Source organism: Sebastes umbrosus, chromosome 13, assembly GCF_015220745.1.
Source record: "Sebastes umbrosus isolate fSebUmb1 chromosome 13, fSebUmb1.pri, whole genome shotgun sequence".
Classification (NCBI taxonomy): domain Eukaryota; kingdom Metazoa; phylum Chordata; class Actinopteri; order Perciformes; family Sebastidae; genus Sebastes; species Sebastes umbrosus.
The window spans coordinates 11,029,167-11,046,375 of NC_051281.1; positions in this window are offsets into that span (position 1 = coordinate 11,029,167).

Sequence of the window (17,209 nt, forward strand, 5' to 3'; positions counted from 1 at the left end):
GGGTTTCATTTCATCAAGTCAAAGTACAGTTTGGAGCATAAATTGTTGAATGGTTTCCCTGATCATTCAACACAAAAGCAGAAAGGTCATCATTTTTGGGTGGATGACATCACAAATCTGAGCTCTGAGGGAGTTTTTATTTAACACAATGATATTAGTTTATTGTTTATTTGGTTCCCTAGTTGTTACCGTGACAACAACGGTTCCTCCTGGATAGCTGATGAGTAGGTGATGAGTACCACATTTCTTTCTCATTAGTAACATGACCACCACTTTACTGTGTTTACTGTAAGCTCCTAACTCAAAGCCTTTTGTTCATGGTCACATTACTGCAAAGAGCATAATGCAAGCCAGTTCTTCATATCATGTGCCCCGGTCCAAGCCCAGAGCCTTGTGGGATTCGCTTGGGAAATCCACACAGCTGTGGTGTGTTTTGAAAAGTTTGTCACAGGGAGGATAAGAAGAGCGATGACTCACAATATGGTATCATTAGCTTTGTGATGTTTGTGATACTAATGAATTTAAAATGTACTCATCCCTTTGGGGGGACCTCCCTTTTCTGGTTCCTTGCAAAGGTCAAGAGCTGCTCCATGTCAGTATTCCCAGCACCGGGTGCAGAGGCTTCAATGTAAATCCCCTTTAAAGGACCAGTATATCATATATTTACTGTAATAAATCATAAAATGATCAAGATATGTCATCAGAGATTAGGGAAACATGCAAAGTTGAAATACTGGCTTCTCTGACAACTACGCTACAGCCAGTATGTTCTCCTTTGAATTTTCCATTCTGGTCCGGAACGTCTGTTTTTGTTTTGGATCTGTGTGATGCCGTACACTGCACATTTCAACACCCTGTTGCCACACATGACAGAAATTGTCATACAAGCACAGCCTTCTGCAGCCATGGAAGTAAGCAAACCAACTGGATCAACAGAGATAACGTTAACATTAGATTCCTCCGACCTAAAAAGCCTCGGCACATTGCTCTGTGGTCCGAGCACAGCTGGGTTATCAAGGCAGCGAGTATTTGAGATACACAACCGGTGGAGTGAGTCTGACTACTGCTGGCCAGATGTTAACGTTGTGATGCTAACACACTATAACTGCTATCAGCCATAATGTTAATGAATTTGGATCGCATTACCCATTTTAAAATGCTAGCTTTGAGGGCTAAATATTGAACCTTTAACCATTTGGGGTTACATTTTTGCAAACAAATATGGCCTTTAATACAAGCCATTCAGTCAAACCTCAAGTGTATACTGTATTGAAGAGTCTACTCACACATGAGTCACTAAAAAGCTGATCTGAAAAAAATGGTGAACAAGTGTTTTTATACCAAATGAAAAATAAGAGCAAAAATGTAATATTGATGTAAATTATAACACTAGTTCACTGTATGCAAAAGAGCTCTTGGTATTGTAATAGTAAGATATAGTTTATTTGCAAAGTAAACAAAAAGGTTACATATTATGAAGATGCACAATCTGCACCAATTAATATTCATGCATTATAATTCATGAGAATTTGCATAATATAACTGATTCAGCAGGCCTTGAGACCTTGAAGACCCTGAGAAAGTTTCAAATTCAAACTAAGTTGATCCCGTTGACAGCAGGCGCTGTGCACAAACATGATAATGTAATGCATACAAACACACACACACACAGGGACGTATGAACACACGCTCACATTGTGTCATCTGCTCTCAGCAGTAATTTAGCCGTCGGTGATGGGATCTGGCAGGCCGACATGACAGGATAATCACTAGGCTGACAAGTATGAGCAGTACAAGAAACAGAAATGGTTAAAAAAAAAGAGGATGATTTTGAATCTTCCCAGTGTGTGTGTGCGTGTGTGCGTGTCGGGCGGACAGAGGAGGATGTTAATTACTGTGATAGAGAGAGAGAGAAGGCTTGTCACGTTAGCCCCCAGGTGGCATTGACAATAGAAGGTGATTTACATGACGGATATGATGGAAGGATATGCAGCGCTCATCAGGTAGAAAGAGATGATTATGCCTTTAAAGGTTGTGTGTGTGGGTGTGTGTGGGTGTGTGTGTGTGTGTGTCTATACATTCTCTGTTATTGTCCCTTGCTGTTAACTTGTTTTTTTTAACTTTATTATGAAAGACACAGAATAAATCTGCTTGCATTTGAATTTGAAATGTTATCCATCAAAACCATGAAACTAAATCAAAATACACAGAGAGCCGGTCCAAGAATTTTAATAAGATGAGTGATGCAAACGTTATTTAGAGAAAGTTTGTAAGGTCTGACTGACTGAAAGTCTCCATATGCAGCGTTTTCTGCGTGGTTGTAAGATATATGTCCATGTGTTTATGTCAACGCACTGAAAAGGATTCCTTTCGTGACATGTTACCCAAGATGTAGGAGAAGTAATAGAAAAGAGAAAGAACTGATGTAAGAGCAAACACAAGACAAGAAATTAGATAACAGAAGGCAAGAGAGATGATGAGACATTTAGAAAATGTGGTGAAATGAGCTGACAGACAAAATAAAATCTGAATAGATGATTTAAAGGAAGGTAAAGATGTAAAAGATTGCATCAAAAGAGAGGACAAATGAGATGGGTGGCTGGTGGCTTTGTCGTCTAAAGTGCACCTCTACTGGGACCTTTTTTTTTTTGCATAAAATTTGTTTGAAAATGAAATATGATGAAACAGCAAAAAGGTGACCTGTCCATTAGGATGTAGCCCTTGTCTTTGCTTTCCTCTGACATCTTACGAATGAAACAAGATTTGAGGACGCAAAGGGGTCAAAAAACAAATTCAAGTCAACACAAAATGAGATAAGATGAGAGGAGACAACTCAAGACCAGATGAAACAGCAGAAGGACGTGTTGATGTGCAGACTCTTACAAGTTCACCGATCCCTTAATAAATGAGATGAGACCAGACAAGCCAATGAGACAAAATGAGAAATGACACAAATGAAACAAGATTAACGAAGGTGAGATAAAGAGAGACAGATAACAAAAAGAAGACACCGTGTTGAGTCTTTTCGGTTTCCTATTAAGCGAACAGAGCCTCCAAGAAGCCGCAGATCCTTATCAGCAAATCGCGTCCTGTCCCACTAATCACTGCAGATGTGATTACTGAATTATCCGTCTCCTCTGATCTTTCCATCTGATAGAAAAACTACACTTCCTTCTCTCCGGGGCACAATTCAACTCCAGTGAACTGCCACCGTTTCCCAGCCTCGCATCTGCACCCCAGCTCTGATCATATCTCTGCGGTTCAGCAGGAGGAACAGGGGAGATCACACAGAGTCAATTGCCTGTCATGATACATTGGTTAAGAGCCAGCCTTGAAGGCCGACGGTTGTAATGTATGTCATGGCTCATAAGCAGCACACATTTGAATCGGAGCACCACAGTGGGAAATGGTCATAGGAGATCTAAGCGGTAGTCAAGAAAGGCATAAACACTTAAGATCATCCATGTAAGATTTGTACTTGAATAAATAAAAACCACAACCACAGATCATGTATGAAAACACTGGAAATATTCACTTTTTTTCTTTTTTGCTTTACAAATAAAATGATACAGAATCATTTTACATTACATTTGACAGAGATATTTGTACGATGGAGTATGACGACGGGCCTTTGGGGAAAAAGTCAGAGATTTCAGGAATAAAGTGAAAAATGTACAAGAAAAAGTCAAAATATTTTGAGGAAACACTTGAAGGCCGAATATCATGAGATAATACGTAATAAACAGGTGAGAGCAGTCTGTAAGCTGTGTGAGTGGATTACCTGAGGATACAGGTTTCATCAATAAACACCTTATTATCAAATATGTTAGGATATTAAATTAAGAAAATGAAACCATTTACACGAGGAGCTCAGCGGGGACTTTGTTTCCTACAGCTAAACCAAGGAGTGCAGTCATGGCATCATAAAGTGATTAAAGCTCAGTGGGCTTTATGAAAAGATATGAAAGGCAACCACCTGTGGCATACTGTGCTTTGCATTACGTTATTGCTCCGCACTATGTTGGTATATCATCTAGTTCCATTTGGGACCATCTCTGGATGAGACAGAGTTTAGAGAGCTGCTGTGTCCTACTCTTTTTATGTTTGAAAATGTTGTTAAGATTGTGATCCTAATCAAACCTTCTGTTTCCTTCCACTGTGCCTTTGACTCTGAACACTGTCCCAAAACTGTGAAGCTATATTACTGCAATACTCTATATTAGGGCTGTCAAACGATTTAAATATCTTATTACGATTTAGATATCTAATTACGATTAATCGCATGATTGTCCATAATTAATTATGATTAAATTGCAAATTAATCACACATTTTTTTATCCGTTCAAAATGTACCTTAAAGGGAGATTTGTCAAATATTTAATACTTATCAACATTGAAGTGGGCAAATATGCTTGCTTTATGCAAATGTATGTATATATTTATTATTGGAAATCAATTAACAACACAAAACAATGACAAATATTGTCCAGAAACCCTCACAGGTACTGCATGTAGCATAAAAGATATGCTCATATCATAACATGGCAAACTCAAACCCAACAGGCAACAACAGCTGTCAGTGTGTCAGTGTGCTGACTTGATTATGACTTGCCCCAAACTGCATGTGATTATCATAAAGTGGGCATGTCTGTAAAGGGGAGACTCGTGGGTACCCATAGGACCCATTTTCATTCACATATCTTGAGGTCAGAGGTCAAGGGACCCCTTTGAAAATGGCTAGTTGACAGTTTTAGTAAGTTTGTAGCGTTATTTAGTCTCTTTCGCAACTAGCTAGTATGACATGGGAACAATTTTCTGTCGCGATGCTGTGATGAAGAGCGTACATCTTGTGCCTGACATGCAGCCTTTCAAAATACTGGGACTCGCTGACCTGCTTTGAGGTCCAAAAGTTTGCTTTATTGAATGTTATTCTGCTCAGCTTGATAAAACAGAAATGCCATTGTTGTGTTTCAGGAAAATTGATTATTGCCACATAGCCCTCCACCTTCCTCATCCTCTTCAAAAGAGAGATGCAAAATGATAACAGATAGCCAGTTAATGAAGCATGAATGATTAAAGAGCCCCGCAGGGAGGGGTTGTCAAACACTGCAGACAGTTTTTTTTTATTTGTGTCATCCTCTGTTCACTTTCAGCTGGGGGCAGGAGATGCACAGAGAGAAGAAAGAACGGTAGGGAGATGTTGAGCCACAGGGTGAACTTGAAGGAGACCAGACACATTTGCAAAGATGTAAGAGACAGGATAAAAGAAAGGCTTATCTCACCATGAAAGAGCTCTAAAGTCTGAGGTTTGGAGAAGAATCATTAATCGTAGAGGCATATTTAAAAGACCCTGACAGATGACCTGCACTAATATGAAATCAGAATGGCATGAAAAACCAAAACATTATAATCTTCTCAGTTTAATGCAGGCCATTAGACCGCCACATTAAACCATATTAACCCCACCGCAGCACACCTCAGACTCACCTACAGTGACTCAGCTTTGCAACTCTGCAACTCCCTTTGTACTTCATCACGTCTCTCCCTGCGACCCTCCATCTCTCCCTCCTTCCTTTGATCAGGAACCCTCAGTAAACACAGGCAGGATTTACATCAGTGGAGGCAAGCTGCTCTCATCACTTTGCTGTGCCAAAGCTTTTTTCTTTTTTTCAGCAGAGCATTTGAGGCACCCAACATGGAGGAGAATTACATCAGCTCTTAGGGTGCAGCTTTTCTGTCAGCGAGATGCGACTGTGTCTCAGAGCTAGTAAATAATCCCTAAGTGCTCCTTATTTGACCTCAGATTGATTCGCTGGAAGTAAATCTCATTGCCGTGTGCGTGAAAAGGAAAGCGCTCTAATGAAAGTGTGAAAACAGTCTGTTGTTCAGTAAATTAGTTTGCGCCAACTAATCAAACATTAAGAAAACAATAAATCACTAAAACCTGCTTTGTAAATGGTGTTTATATAAATGAATGCAATCCCCCAGTGATATGGAGAATTGTAAATAACATTTCTCTCATGCTGTAGATCAAACTGTTTATGCAGCATGTTATGTGGCTGTAATTTAAAGCCTCTTTAATTTCCTCCCCATATAGGATCTTATTCACTTTGAAAATTCATCAAATATCCAGATTGCTCTCGGTCTTCATAAGCCAAAGCTTGTGATGTATCTTTGTAAACAAGTTTCTCTTCTTTGAAAAAAAAAAATGCTTCTCATTTTTAACTGTAAGTGTTTAACCTTTTCATCAGATTTTGTAAGGCTTTAACTTATATAATAGAAAATAAATATCCATCCATCTTTTCATTGTATTAACCTCTTATCTTGTTTAGGGTCAGAGTGGGCAGACACACTTCTTTGCGGAGAGTTAGATGAGGAGGTCGATGTGTACGGTAAAAATAAAGCCATCTAACTTAAACTTAAGAAAAGAAAACTTAAACTTTATTACAATCGTCATATACATACAGGTACATACATGAAATTTGACCTCTGCCTTTAATCCATTCTAAGCATTTTAGGAGCAACTTGGAGTTCAGTGTCTCGCTCAAGGACACTTTGACATGCAGACAGTAGGAGTCGGGGATCGAACAGTCAACTTTGTGGTTAAAGGTCGACCCACTCTACCCCCCGAGCCGCAGTCGCCTAAGCTTATAATAAAGACTGGAAACAGGGGAAACAGCCTGGCTCTGTAAAAGGTAACTAATCCCACCAGAACCTCTTAAACTCACATTAACACATTATAGCTGGTTTGTTTAATCAGTACAAAAATAACAATTTGCCGTTTTACAGGGGCTATGAGGGGCAATTTGAGATGGCTAATTCAAACAAACAAGAGTCTGCAGGGAGAGGGAGGCAATGTGCAGGAATAGTTACAGATTTCAGCTTAAAGATTTATTTTCCAAATTACATTTTGTGTGTGAAAGTGACACTTTTGATGGTGCCCATGTAATCAGTGCTCACTGCAGGACTTTTAAATCCTCATGATGACAACGTGAAAGGCAGCAGAGGGATGAAGAAAATAAGCAAATAAAAAAAGTAATGAGAACTTTGCATAAAAAAAGAAATCCAAACCCAGTCCCCAGTACAGTATATTATCTTAATGATATCCTAAAAAGAGGATTTTTTTTGGCTATTCCTCTGCATTGCTGATCCAAGCGCCTCTAACACAGATGTGCCCCATTAATGTACAATGTTTAAACAGACTTTCACATAATGGGGGTCTCCTAATATAAATACAGTAAGTGAACTACCCGTGCTATATAAAGAATGATCAGAATGTGTTCTTAGCAGAGCAGATGGTTGCAATTCTGCCAGCGCTAACTAGCGCCGAGCGATTATGTGCGATGATAAGTTGCCTCTCAGTTGAAAGCCTATCATTAGGGCTTTAATTAAAGCAGTAGCCAGGGCGGGTGACACTGTCTGCCATAGATTCCTTATACCCATGGGGTGGCGTGTAGAGAGGGGGGGCGTCTCACAGTCGTTCTCTTTCTGTCAGAGCCACGTGGTGCACATGTGTGCCACATGAATCTCTTTTTCCTTTCGTGTAAGTGGCTTGGTATACACAGACCCGGCAGCACGCACACACATGGCAGTGTCTTAGACTGGGGGGCAACCAGTGTCGCCTTGTGTGGTCGAGCGTCTAGACTAAGTGGATGGCCGATGGCATTTATGAAGGGGACGGCTGAGGAGAGGGCGATGGAGAGTCTTATGAATTAAAGCAGCCTTTCACTGTTGTTTGGACACAAGAGCCTGTCAAACTCACTGCAAACTATTTTGCTCATTACTGTCCGAAACGGCAAGTGCATAGTCATATTGATAGAATGTGAACAGCAGACACATTCAGCCAAATAGTGTGCGTCTGCAGCCCATTCTTGGCTGCTCTGTGTCCCCCTGATAGGCAGCTCTCATTACAAAAATGACAGAAGCACTGCTGTGCATTTGACCCGAGTAAAAACAGAAAATAACAATAATGCCATCTGTACAAAGGACAAGTGGATAGTCTGGGCTCTGTGTGACTGGCCTAGTTTTTGAGGATGCAGATGGATTAATAAAACATGGCTGGGAATAGATGACTTGATTGGAGAGTCAGAGGAGGACAAAGTCGCCTTTCAACACTTTGAATGTTTTGCCACAGGATTTATAGGTACCATAGAGCCCTACACCATCCAATGTAAACATAAACTTAGAGCACCCTGGCTCATCATTTGAAAGACTTATTCAAATATATAATAATAATTACTGTAGTTTTGTATCAAGCACATTATAATTCACATGATGCTGATGACCAAACTGAAGGCAGAAAGTCCCTGAAGATATGAAGGCCTGGCAGGGAAGATACCGTGTGTTTGATGATGTCTGTTGGTTGTAGACTTTATCAAGGACTTTAATAATTGCAAAGAGGAATTAGGTTATCTTCCAGTAAAGTCAATTATATAAATTTCATCTGATGAATATAACACCATCAAATTAAAGCTGACAGTAAGCACTTCAACCTCCTAGCCATCATTTCATTACAAACCTAATGTCCTGGAGTACAGAGCCAAATGATAAAAATGTGTCACTGTCCGATCACAGTGTTCACCCAGCCAAGTGAAAAAAAAAGCCAGTATAGCCTATATGTTAAAATAATTGCTTTAGAGAAAGCACATCACTTAATTCTGACCTTCTTTGTGCCTCCCTCCCTTTCTCCGCAACTCACTGTCTCTTAAAGAGCACTTTGAAAGCACCAGGCATCTGGCAGCACCCTTATTAAAAGAATATACAGTTAAATTGAATGCCATCAATATCACTAAACTGCAGGAGCCGTATAAAATGTCAATCAGCGTCCTTGAGAGGGCCGACCATCGACTGCAGCCGGAACGAGCTGATTTGAATGCTCCTTCACTTTGTTAGTGTATTGGGATTTATGGAGGCAGGAAGGACAGTTGACTTCAGACAAACTGAAAGAAAAAAACTTTGCAAATAACGATTCATCTCTTCTAAAGACTCCATTATACAAGTGTCATTTTTTCAGAACATCGAGTGCAGTCGGAGACCTTTTCGCTCAGTAACTGCCAGCAAAACTCACATTGTTGTGATTGTTATTTGTAGCTGACCTTGCTAATGCAGACTGCAAAATCACTCATAACATTGTAGCTGTAAAATATATATAAAAAGTTGATTTCTTTGACTTTCTTGTATTCCCTGCTCTATACATATATGTTGATTATTTAGGATGTCCTACAGGTTAGTGCAGTTCAAAGTTTACTTTACAATTAAATGCAAATTTCAATGACAAAAGAACCTAAAATAAAATGAAAAATGGCAAATAGATGTAGGGGAATGTATAAACACTGTAAAATAGGAACCAAATTCCCTGTTTTGCCAAAGTATATTTGCCTGATGTTTTTGATGGTTTCTCTGGAGTCATATTTTGTGACTGAAAGAATGTGATCCCTGAGAGTTCAGTTACAGTACGTGATAACACGAAGTTAACCTGATCCTTTATTGAAACAAAGTTTGACTGATGGATGTCATTTCAGACAGTTTGGGTGCGTTTAGTCGGATGGAGCGAGCTATCCAAACACCTCGAGCTGTTTGAATTAATGCCGTACAGCACAGTAACCACCAGCAGAAAATGAAGATGGATGACCCGGCTATGAAAAACATTCCTCGGGTCAAAGGTCGCACATCACCTCACATGCTCTCACAACCCATAGACTCAATACAAACACAATCCCATACAAGTAAATGTTGGAAAGTGGCTTTGAAGAGTGTTCAAACATGCACATATTCAATGCACATCTTGTTTTAAAGCCAGTGGAGCTTTATTCATTGACATCTCAGGGGAAGTAAACAAAATATCTCAAATGTTTTAAATCCAATTGCATGTAATGCAGCCGTGATCATCATCTCTGCCATTACCGCTGCCGCTCCCGAAATGAAATCTCAGAGTAATCTCGTCCCCTATTAGCTGTGCATTACGTTACAGTCTAGGGAATGTCAAGGCAACATGTGTAGACTTGTCCTGCTCTCCTCCTTGACACGCAGAATTAACAATACCTGCTGCAAAGTTGCAATATCCTGTAATTTACTAGGAAGTGACATTCTGCTCGGGACTCTGTAGGGAGAAGCCTTGTGCCCTCTCCTCTTTCTTTATTTGTCCCTTTATTCCCCTGTCACTTTCTCTGTGACCCTCGCTAAACGCAGTATAGACATTAACCGTCTCAAGCCTGATGATATGAAGCCCAGAAATGTCCCACTGAGTATGATTCTGTTCTCCAAATGGCCATGATATTACTGGGATTTCCTGGCTTTTAGCAAAGTGCTTCATATTTACAGTGCACTTTCTGCTCTAAATGAATAAATATGGTTAAATTCTGCATGATAATGTTGCGGACTATTATTGCAAATCGCAGTAGCTTGCTGTGGAGGACGGATGGTGACATTAAAAAGAACAGTTATTGTATAGTAAGAACATTGTTCACTTGTTTCTGTTCGGAAGTGTATGTGCTAGACGCTTCTATTCCTCCATACAGGCTTTTCTTACAGCTTTTTTATGAACACTATCTTTTCTATAGCAAAGAAGAGACTTGCAAAGTATTTCTTTATGGCCAGAGCTTCACATTTTCCCTTGTAGCTCCGCACACAGAGATTAAACTAAATAATTCATATGCTACATTTGTACTGAAGGTGTATCATCCTATGAAACGCTCGGTTTGTTCTCCAAACTGGCTAAAATTGTGTTGTCAGCACAGCCACATTGGACCAGAAGTGCTTACGTCTGCTGCTTACTGTGTATACGGCTCCACCCGACTATGAGTCCCCCTCTTGCGCAAAACAAACGCTCCCCCATGTGTCCGTTCATCATCACAAATACCTCTCCGTCACAGGAATGGGAAGCACATCATGGGCTGCTTGAGTTATGACCCTTCCCGTGAATACAGAGGAGAAGTGTGTGTCCTGCGATGGATATTCAGTGGGAAGAAATAATAATAAAATGGAGACTGTTTTTGCTGACACATCTGCAGCGGGTTACTACGCCGCCAACTGGCAGCTATGACGATGATGACATATTGACAGAGGCTCCACGGGGACACTCCCGACTCCATCGCTTTGCTGGGCTTGGGGCAAGAGATTTCTGCTTTGGGGTTTCGTCGGGGGAAATCTAGACGGGGTTGATGACGCCTGCGGGCCTCTTGGATGAGGATGGATGAGGACATTTGGCTGTCAGCAGTGAGGAGGCCTATCTGGTTCTGTCAGGAGCCCACAAGGGACGGAGAAGACACAAGGGGCCTGGTCTCAATAGGCAAATGCAGCCTTCCTCCCATGCATTCCTCATCATCCTCATCTTTCACAGGCTGGAATGCGTGGTATTTTTGTCTCTGAGTTGCTTTCTAATGCCGGGATGTTTTTATTTTTGAGATGAATGATTCTTTCTTCAGTCATCGATTGCTTTAGTGCAGAGGGTGCTTCCTCCCTGAATTCTAGTGTCTTTAACAAATCGCGCTGTTTTTTCAGTGGAGGTTTGGTGCAAGTAGGTACCGAGGGAGCCACTTTAGATGATTTGGAAGAACGTATGAGAGCCCAGTGTGAGACGGTCATTGATTTCACTGTCTTTCTCTGCCTGTCTGTGTTGTTCAGGGCCTTCGGGGCAGCAGTCGGGTATCCCACAACAAACACACTATGGGGGGTGAGCAATCCACAGCCCAATCCACGGGGTGCTTTATCAATCAATATGACCTTCTGCTAGAGCACTGATTCTCCCCTTCGTCTGAAGCCTTCAGCATCTTTAGCCCCACAGCCTACACTGCCCACTGGGTAACGTGGGCTTTCAGCACCCACAGAGCTGAGGCACTCTCATTATCTGGGATAGCAGTGGGTTAACATAACGATGTGAGGTACTCTAGCTTGTCGGCAGGATTCAGCGCAGCCAGGAGTGTAGTATATTTGCAGCCCACTGGCATGACATTGAATTGTTGAGTCACTCCTTGGTGGACCATTAAAATCAGTCCTAGAAAATCTCAGGAAGAGGGTGAAACAAGAAATGGATTTAATAAACGACTACGGCCGTCTTGGGAGTTTGAGTCCGGAATGTTTTCATTTTCTCCGACTGAGGACTGGTTCGCTAATTGGGTTACGTGGGCTCAGCGAGGAAGTTGTCAGGCTTCAGGGGTTTTTATTTGTGCCTGGCCATCAAATCACAGCCCAGGGCAGTGACCCCTCGGGGTGACGCCCCCACGAGGCCCTTTAAGGTACAGCTGTCTGATGAGTCAGTCCAGAAGCCCCGCTTTCCCAGAAAATCCCAGGTTCTGAGGTGATAGGGTGACAGGAGGCGAGAGGCCACACAGCTTTGTATTATGGGAGGGTTTTACTGGCCCTGAGGTCGGCTTAGCGGCTGCTGAGGAGGAGTAGCAGCCACACTCAGTGCGTCACTCTCAACTTTAAAGGACAAAATAACACAAGCTGATGATAGTACAGTGGATGATCCACTCTGTGGACATCAGTGTGTGTACAGAAACACCTGCATGCAGCCTGGATGTGACTTTAATGTGTTATCTTGGATCAAGTGCTGGTGGTCCTGTTTTAAATGTTTAAATTGCTCGATATTTTTTGTGTATTTGAGATAAACAGACACAGTTAGTTTCATGTTTGTTCATTAAGGACAGGTTTTCTCTCACCAGTATTGCCACTAAGCTGCTTCACTTTAGCTGATTATGCTACATCTGCTCTGAGGAAAGTGTTTGCGTATGAGCTTGAAAATTTAATGAGTCAAAGGTAATAATGTGGTGTGACATTGATTTTTCCTAAAGCAATTTTGAGTAAAGTCTGTAGCCGCTTTAATTACTAGGCCACCCTGCCGGCCCAGATGTTGGGAGTTTACCAGATGTGGTCCACCTGCTGGGATGAGGACGATGACTTATGACCAGCAGGTCAGAACAACTTTCTTCTCGTCCCCTCTCTTACGGACTACAGACACAGCTCACAGCTGCTGATGGCATACAAACATGCGACACAGAGGGCGTGTATGCATCTGTGCATATGATCACGGGAAACTGAAACTAATGGTAGTCAATATTATGCTCATATCATGACTCTCCTGCACATAAATCATCATTTATGATTAATAATCTAGCATTAGTAATTGAAAAATAACTAGAGCTCTGCTCAAACACACTTTCCCACCCACCCAAATGTAATTATTCCATAGCTGTCTCCCACTTATTTGAACCATTATTGCAGTATTACTGTATGTGGGTCTGCCAGATGAGGAGAACATGCCAAGACAAAGAAATCAATTTAAAGAATGTTGAATATTTCACACCGTGCTTGAAATGCAAGGTTGTGTCCGTACAAATATGCATTTATGCCTGTCCATGCATGTATGTGGGAGTGAGTGTGTGTGTGTGTGTGTGTGTGTGTGTGTGTGCTACGGTGGTGGTGGCTTCCTGGGGAATTGAAATTAATGAGTGTAATCAGAAGCAAACAGCGAGCCAGGCAAGGGCAATTAATACAAGCAAGGCGAGCAGAGCTGCTGGTTTGCTCGGCCAGGCATGGCTGCAGCCGAAGAGATGGAGGATTAAGATGCAACCGCAGACAAACTGCACAGCTTTTCCACACACAGCAGATGTCCACGGAGGGAAAGCGCTGGGAGCCTGGCATCGACACGCATCCGCCAACCGGCCACTCGGTCAGCCCGGCCCAATACGAGCTGACAACCTCCTGGCAGCGGTCTGATAACACCATTTTCTCTGTTTAGTTGGAGAGCCAAGGGAAGGCCCTCAACGGGGCCCCTGCACTGCATACGAAAGGGACTCAGTGCAAAGCTGCACAGTGGAGCCACTATGTGTGAGAGAGGCAGAGAGACATAAAGAGATAAAGAGAGAGATGGGAAGGAGGGCATTGTGTGCAAGCTCAACTCAAGTACATCTCAATGTGAGGGACATGTTTGTTACCCCGGTGTTCCCTCCATGTTTTTCTGATTGAAACATCCTCGGCTGCCTGCAGTCCCTCAAACATACATATTTGCTTCAGTATAAATAAACACATTGGACCCAGCTGGCTTCAGAAAGGGCCCTGCTTGTTGTTTTCTCTAATTGACGCTAAACGAGAGTGTCACCGCCCAGGATCTTTTCACTCAGCCGCTTGCTTTGTTGCCTTGAATGGCGTTCGTTCCCCCGGCGGTCTCGCATTTCCACTGTTTACGTGAGATAATGATGCATGTGTAAGGATACACCGCCAGGCCAAGAGAGGGGCTGATATGAACTGTGACGGCTGCCTCGTCGGTCCAAACCAATTTGCGTTGAAACGGAACAATGATGTCAGCTCAGACATCGGGGAGTGTAATGAAGAGTGATGCTACGGGGGCGATCTGTGATGCACACAGAAAGTAAAGGCGCCAAACGCAATCCACAACAAGAGCTTAAAGGTCACGTAAGGTCAAACAAACACGAGGCCAAGCCTGAGTCTACAGATGCCGCAATGTTGTTGAACTCATTCCCTCTTTGCGTAATGTCCATAAAATGTAAATTGTATTGCTTTGCTTCAGTCTAAGTAGACCTTTCCAGGAAATTACCACTACTTTGTGGCAAGAAGTGACCGAACAAGATGATGTGATGTAATGGTATAAATAAAATTGATGTGGCGACACTCAAAACATCAGTATTGTTTTTAAGATCAACTTAAAATGTAAGGGTAATTAAGTTTTGTAGAAGTACAACAGTAGAGCAATTCATATGTCAATAAAATCCTTAAGGGCCACAGCAGTTTGTCAACTCCATAACCCCAAACAAAAAGTGAAAACGTAACCTCTCCTCAGCAAACGATAAAGTGTTAGGTTGAAAAAATGTGGATTGTGACCTCATTCCCTCCTCCTCGGGTTATGTGGTTGTTTCTGTGTGTACTGGTTTATGAAACACTGCTGGGTTGGAGGGCAAGTCCAACAAAATGACAAAACAACTCCGTCGAACTTTGATTGAATTCTCCTCCAACATGTTTTGTCAGCAGGAGAAATATCATCGCCTATTGATTGAGTCCCTTCCTATTCATAAATCCCGCTCTTTATAGCCCAGAGAGTGCAGGCTGCAGAGAGTATTGTGTTAAAATTGTCTCTGACACCTTCACGGGTGACGATAAATTACTGACACTTCAATAACTTGTGAAATACGTGCTCTTGTGCCTGTGAAAGGCAACAGTTTAACGTGTCTCTCTTTTAGAAGACCATTACTTTAATGGAGGACAATTCAAACTCGAAGAATTTACAGTTTTCCTCATGGCGGTGGCCAGATAGAAATTGCCTGGTAACATCAGCTCACTCAGATTGCTCTGAGGAATTGATGAGTTTCCTCACGTAATAGTGTTAAACGGATTTCTAGCCCCCACTCTTCTTCTCTTGGCCAGGGATCAAAATCTTTCTTCTGTCTGGTGCAGCTTGTCTGCCCTCTCCTGGCCTCATGCTGTCATGGGGTCAAATCATACTGACGCATCACTGAGCAAAAGGAAAAGCAATATTAATATTAACATGGCATTTTTTCAATTAATGTGTTATTATAAACGCACATGGGCAAATGTATGATAGTATTAAATTAATAAACACTATAAATATTAGACTCATTACTCATTTTTTAATAAAATCACATCAAGGACTCCTTGAACTCCCTGAGAGAAGCCTGGGTGTCCCTGGGCCCCACTTAAAGAATTACTGCTGTAGACATTTAAAAAAAAATACACTTTGGCATTAATGGATCTGTAAAGCCATCAGATTGTCAGAGAGTGAAAAATGGCTATTGCATGAAGTGTTTAATAAAGTAATCTTTGATAACTAATGAGTCTTTTTCTAAGAGCAGACCTAACATCCAATCAGTCACAAAGTAAAAGGTGGAAAAAAATGGATTGATAATTAAAGCAGCAGTCTCCATGGTTCACCACCCATAAGCTATTTCAAAGAAGCTTTAGCATGTTTCCTTATGAGAAACACACTTCCCTATTAGAGGAGGGGAACGAAAAAAGAAGAAAAAAAAGCTCTCGGAGTCAAAACCATCACCAGACGCCACTGCAGCGGTATTTTTGAACCCGTGCGTCAGAGCTGCGCCCGTGGCCAAACCGCTTATTAAAATGCAGGGAAGCCAAGTGCCATAAAGACAGAAGGCGAGCAGCTTGTTATTATTCTTTCTGAGAGGTGAACAGGCTGAGATCAATGGCTGCAGTGGTTTTCCCCTCACCACAACTATGGCTCAGTAAAGCACAAAGGGCCACGCGGCTCCGACCCATACAGTCACAGATATTAACTATTCCAGAGGCCTTTGAAAACAGCTGCCAAGAATAATTTCCCACATGTAACATTTCCCACCAAAGCCACAGAGTCATACTGGCATACTCTGTGCCCCACCAGACCCTGAGTGGCCTGTCTAGGATGACAGAGTAAAGTCAATGGAAAACCAGATCCACTTCATGAATAAGGAGTCAATTTGGAGCTTGTGAAATGTAGATACCTATTTAGTTTTGTCCAATTAATAGGCATGCACTGAATATCATATCAGTGAAAATGCTGTATTGTGCAGGTGGAAAAGCTGCTATGGGGATAAATCCTTTATTTTCAAAGCTGGTGGTCTTTTAAGGCTTCCCATCATCCGTCGCTCAGCTGTTTTATAGTACACTGAGGTCCTGTGTTACTGATGGAGAGGCTGGATCCTCTCCTGCCTCCTCATCACTCTGATCTTTCTGATATTTGTCCTGTGGGGCAGATGAGGATGAATCTCCTGTATTGCTCTCAGGCATGCAGACCTGCTGTTGTTTTCACTTCTAACAGCAAAATGCAGAATTTAGAAAACAAAAAATATGCCATTTTAGCGAGTAAATAATCAAATATCAAATATGTTGGAGGTTTTCTGACAACTAGTTTAATTGTTTATTTTATGTCAGATGTCTGACCTCCCAGAGAAATCATTCGTGGGAGGCTTTCAGTCTGTAATGACACCTGCAATCAAACCTGTCTAGTGAGCATGGAGACGGTCAAACCTTACGGATATTGAATTCTTGCACAAAATATTAGCTCCTTCATACATTTTGAGAGCAACTGACATAGCTGCAAGGCTATGGTATATGTATACAATGTACACATGCTTGCCCTCTGCTGGTGTATGAAGTCCCAAACATTAAATGTGAAATTCTACTCACATATTCTGACTATGAAAATCAGAAAAAAACATCTCTCTTTGCAGTGAAATACCAC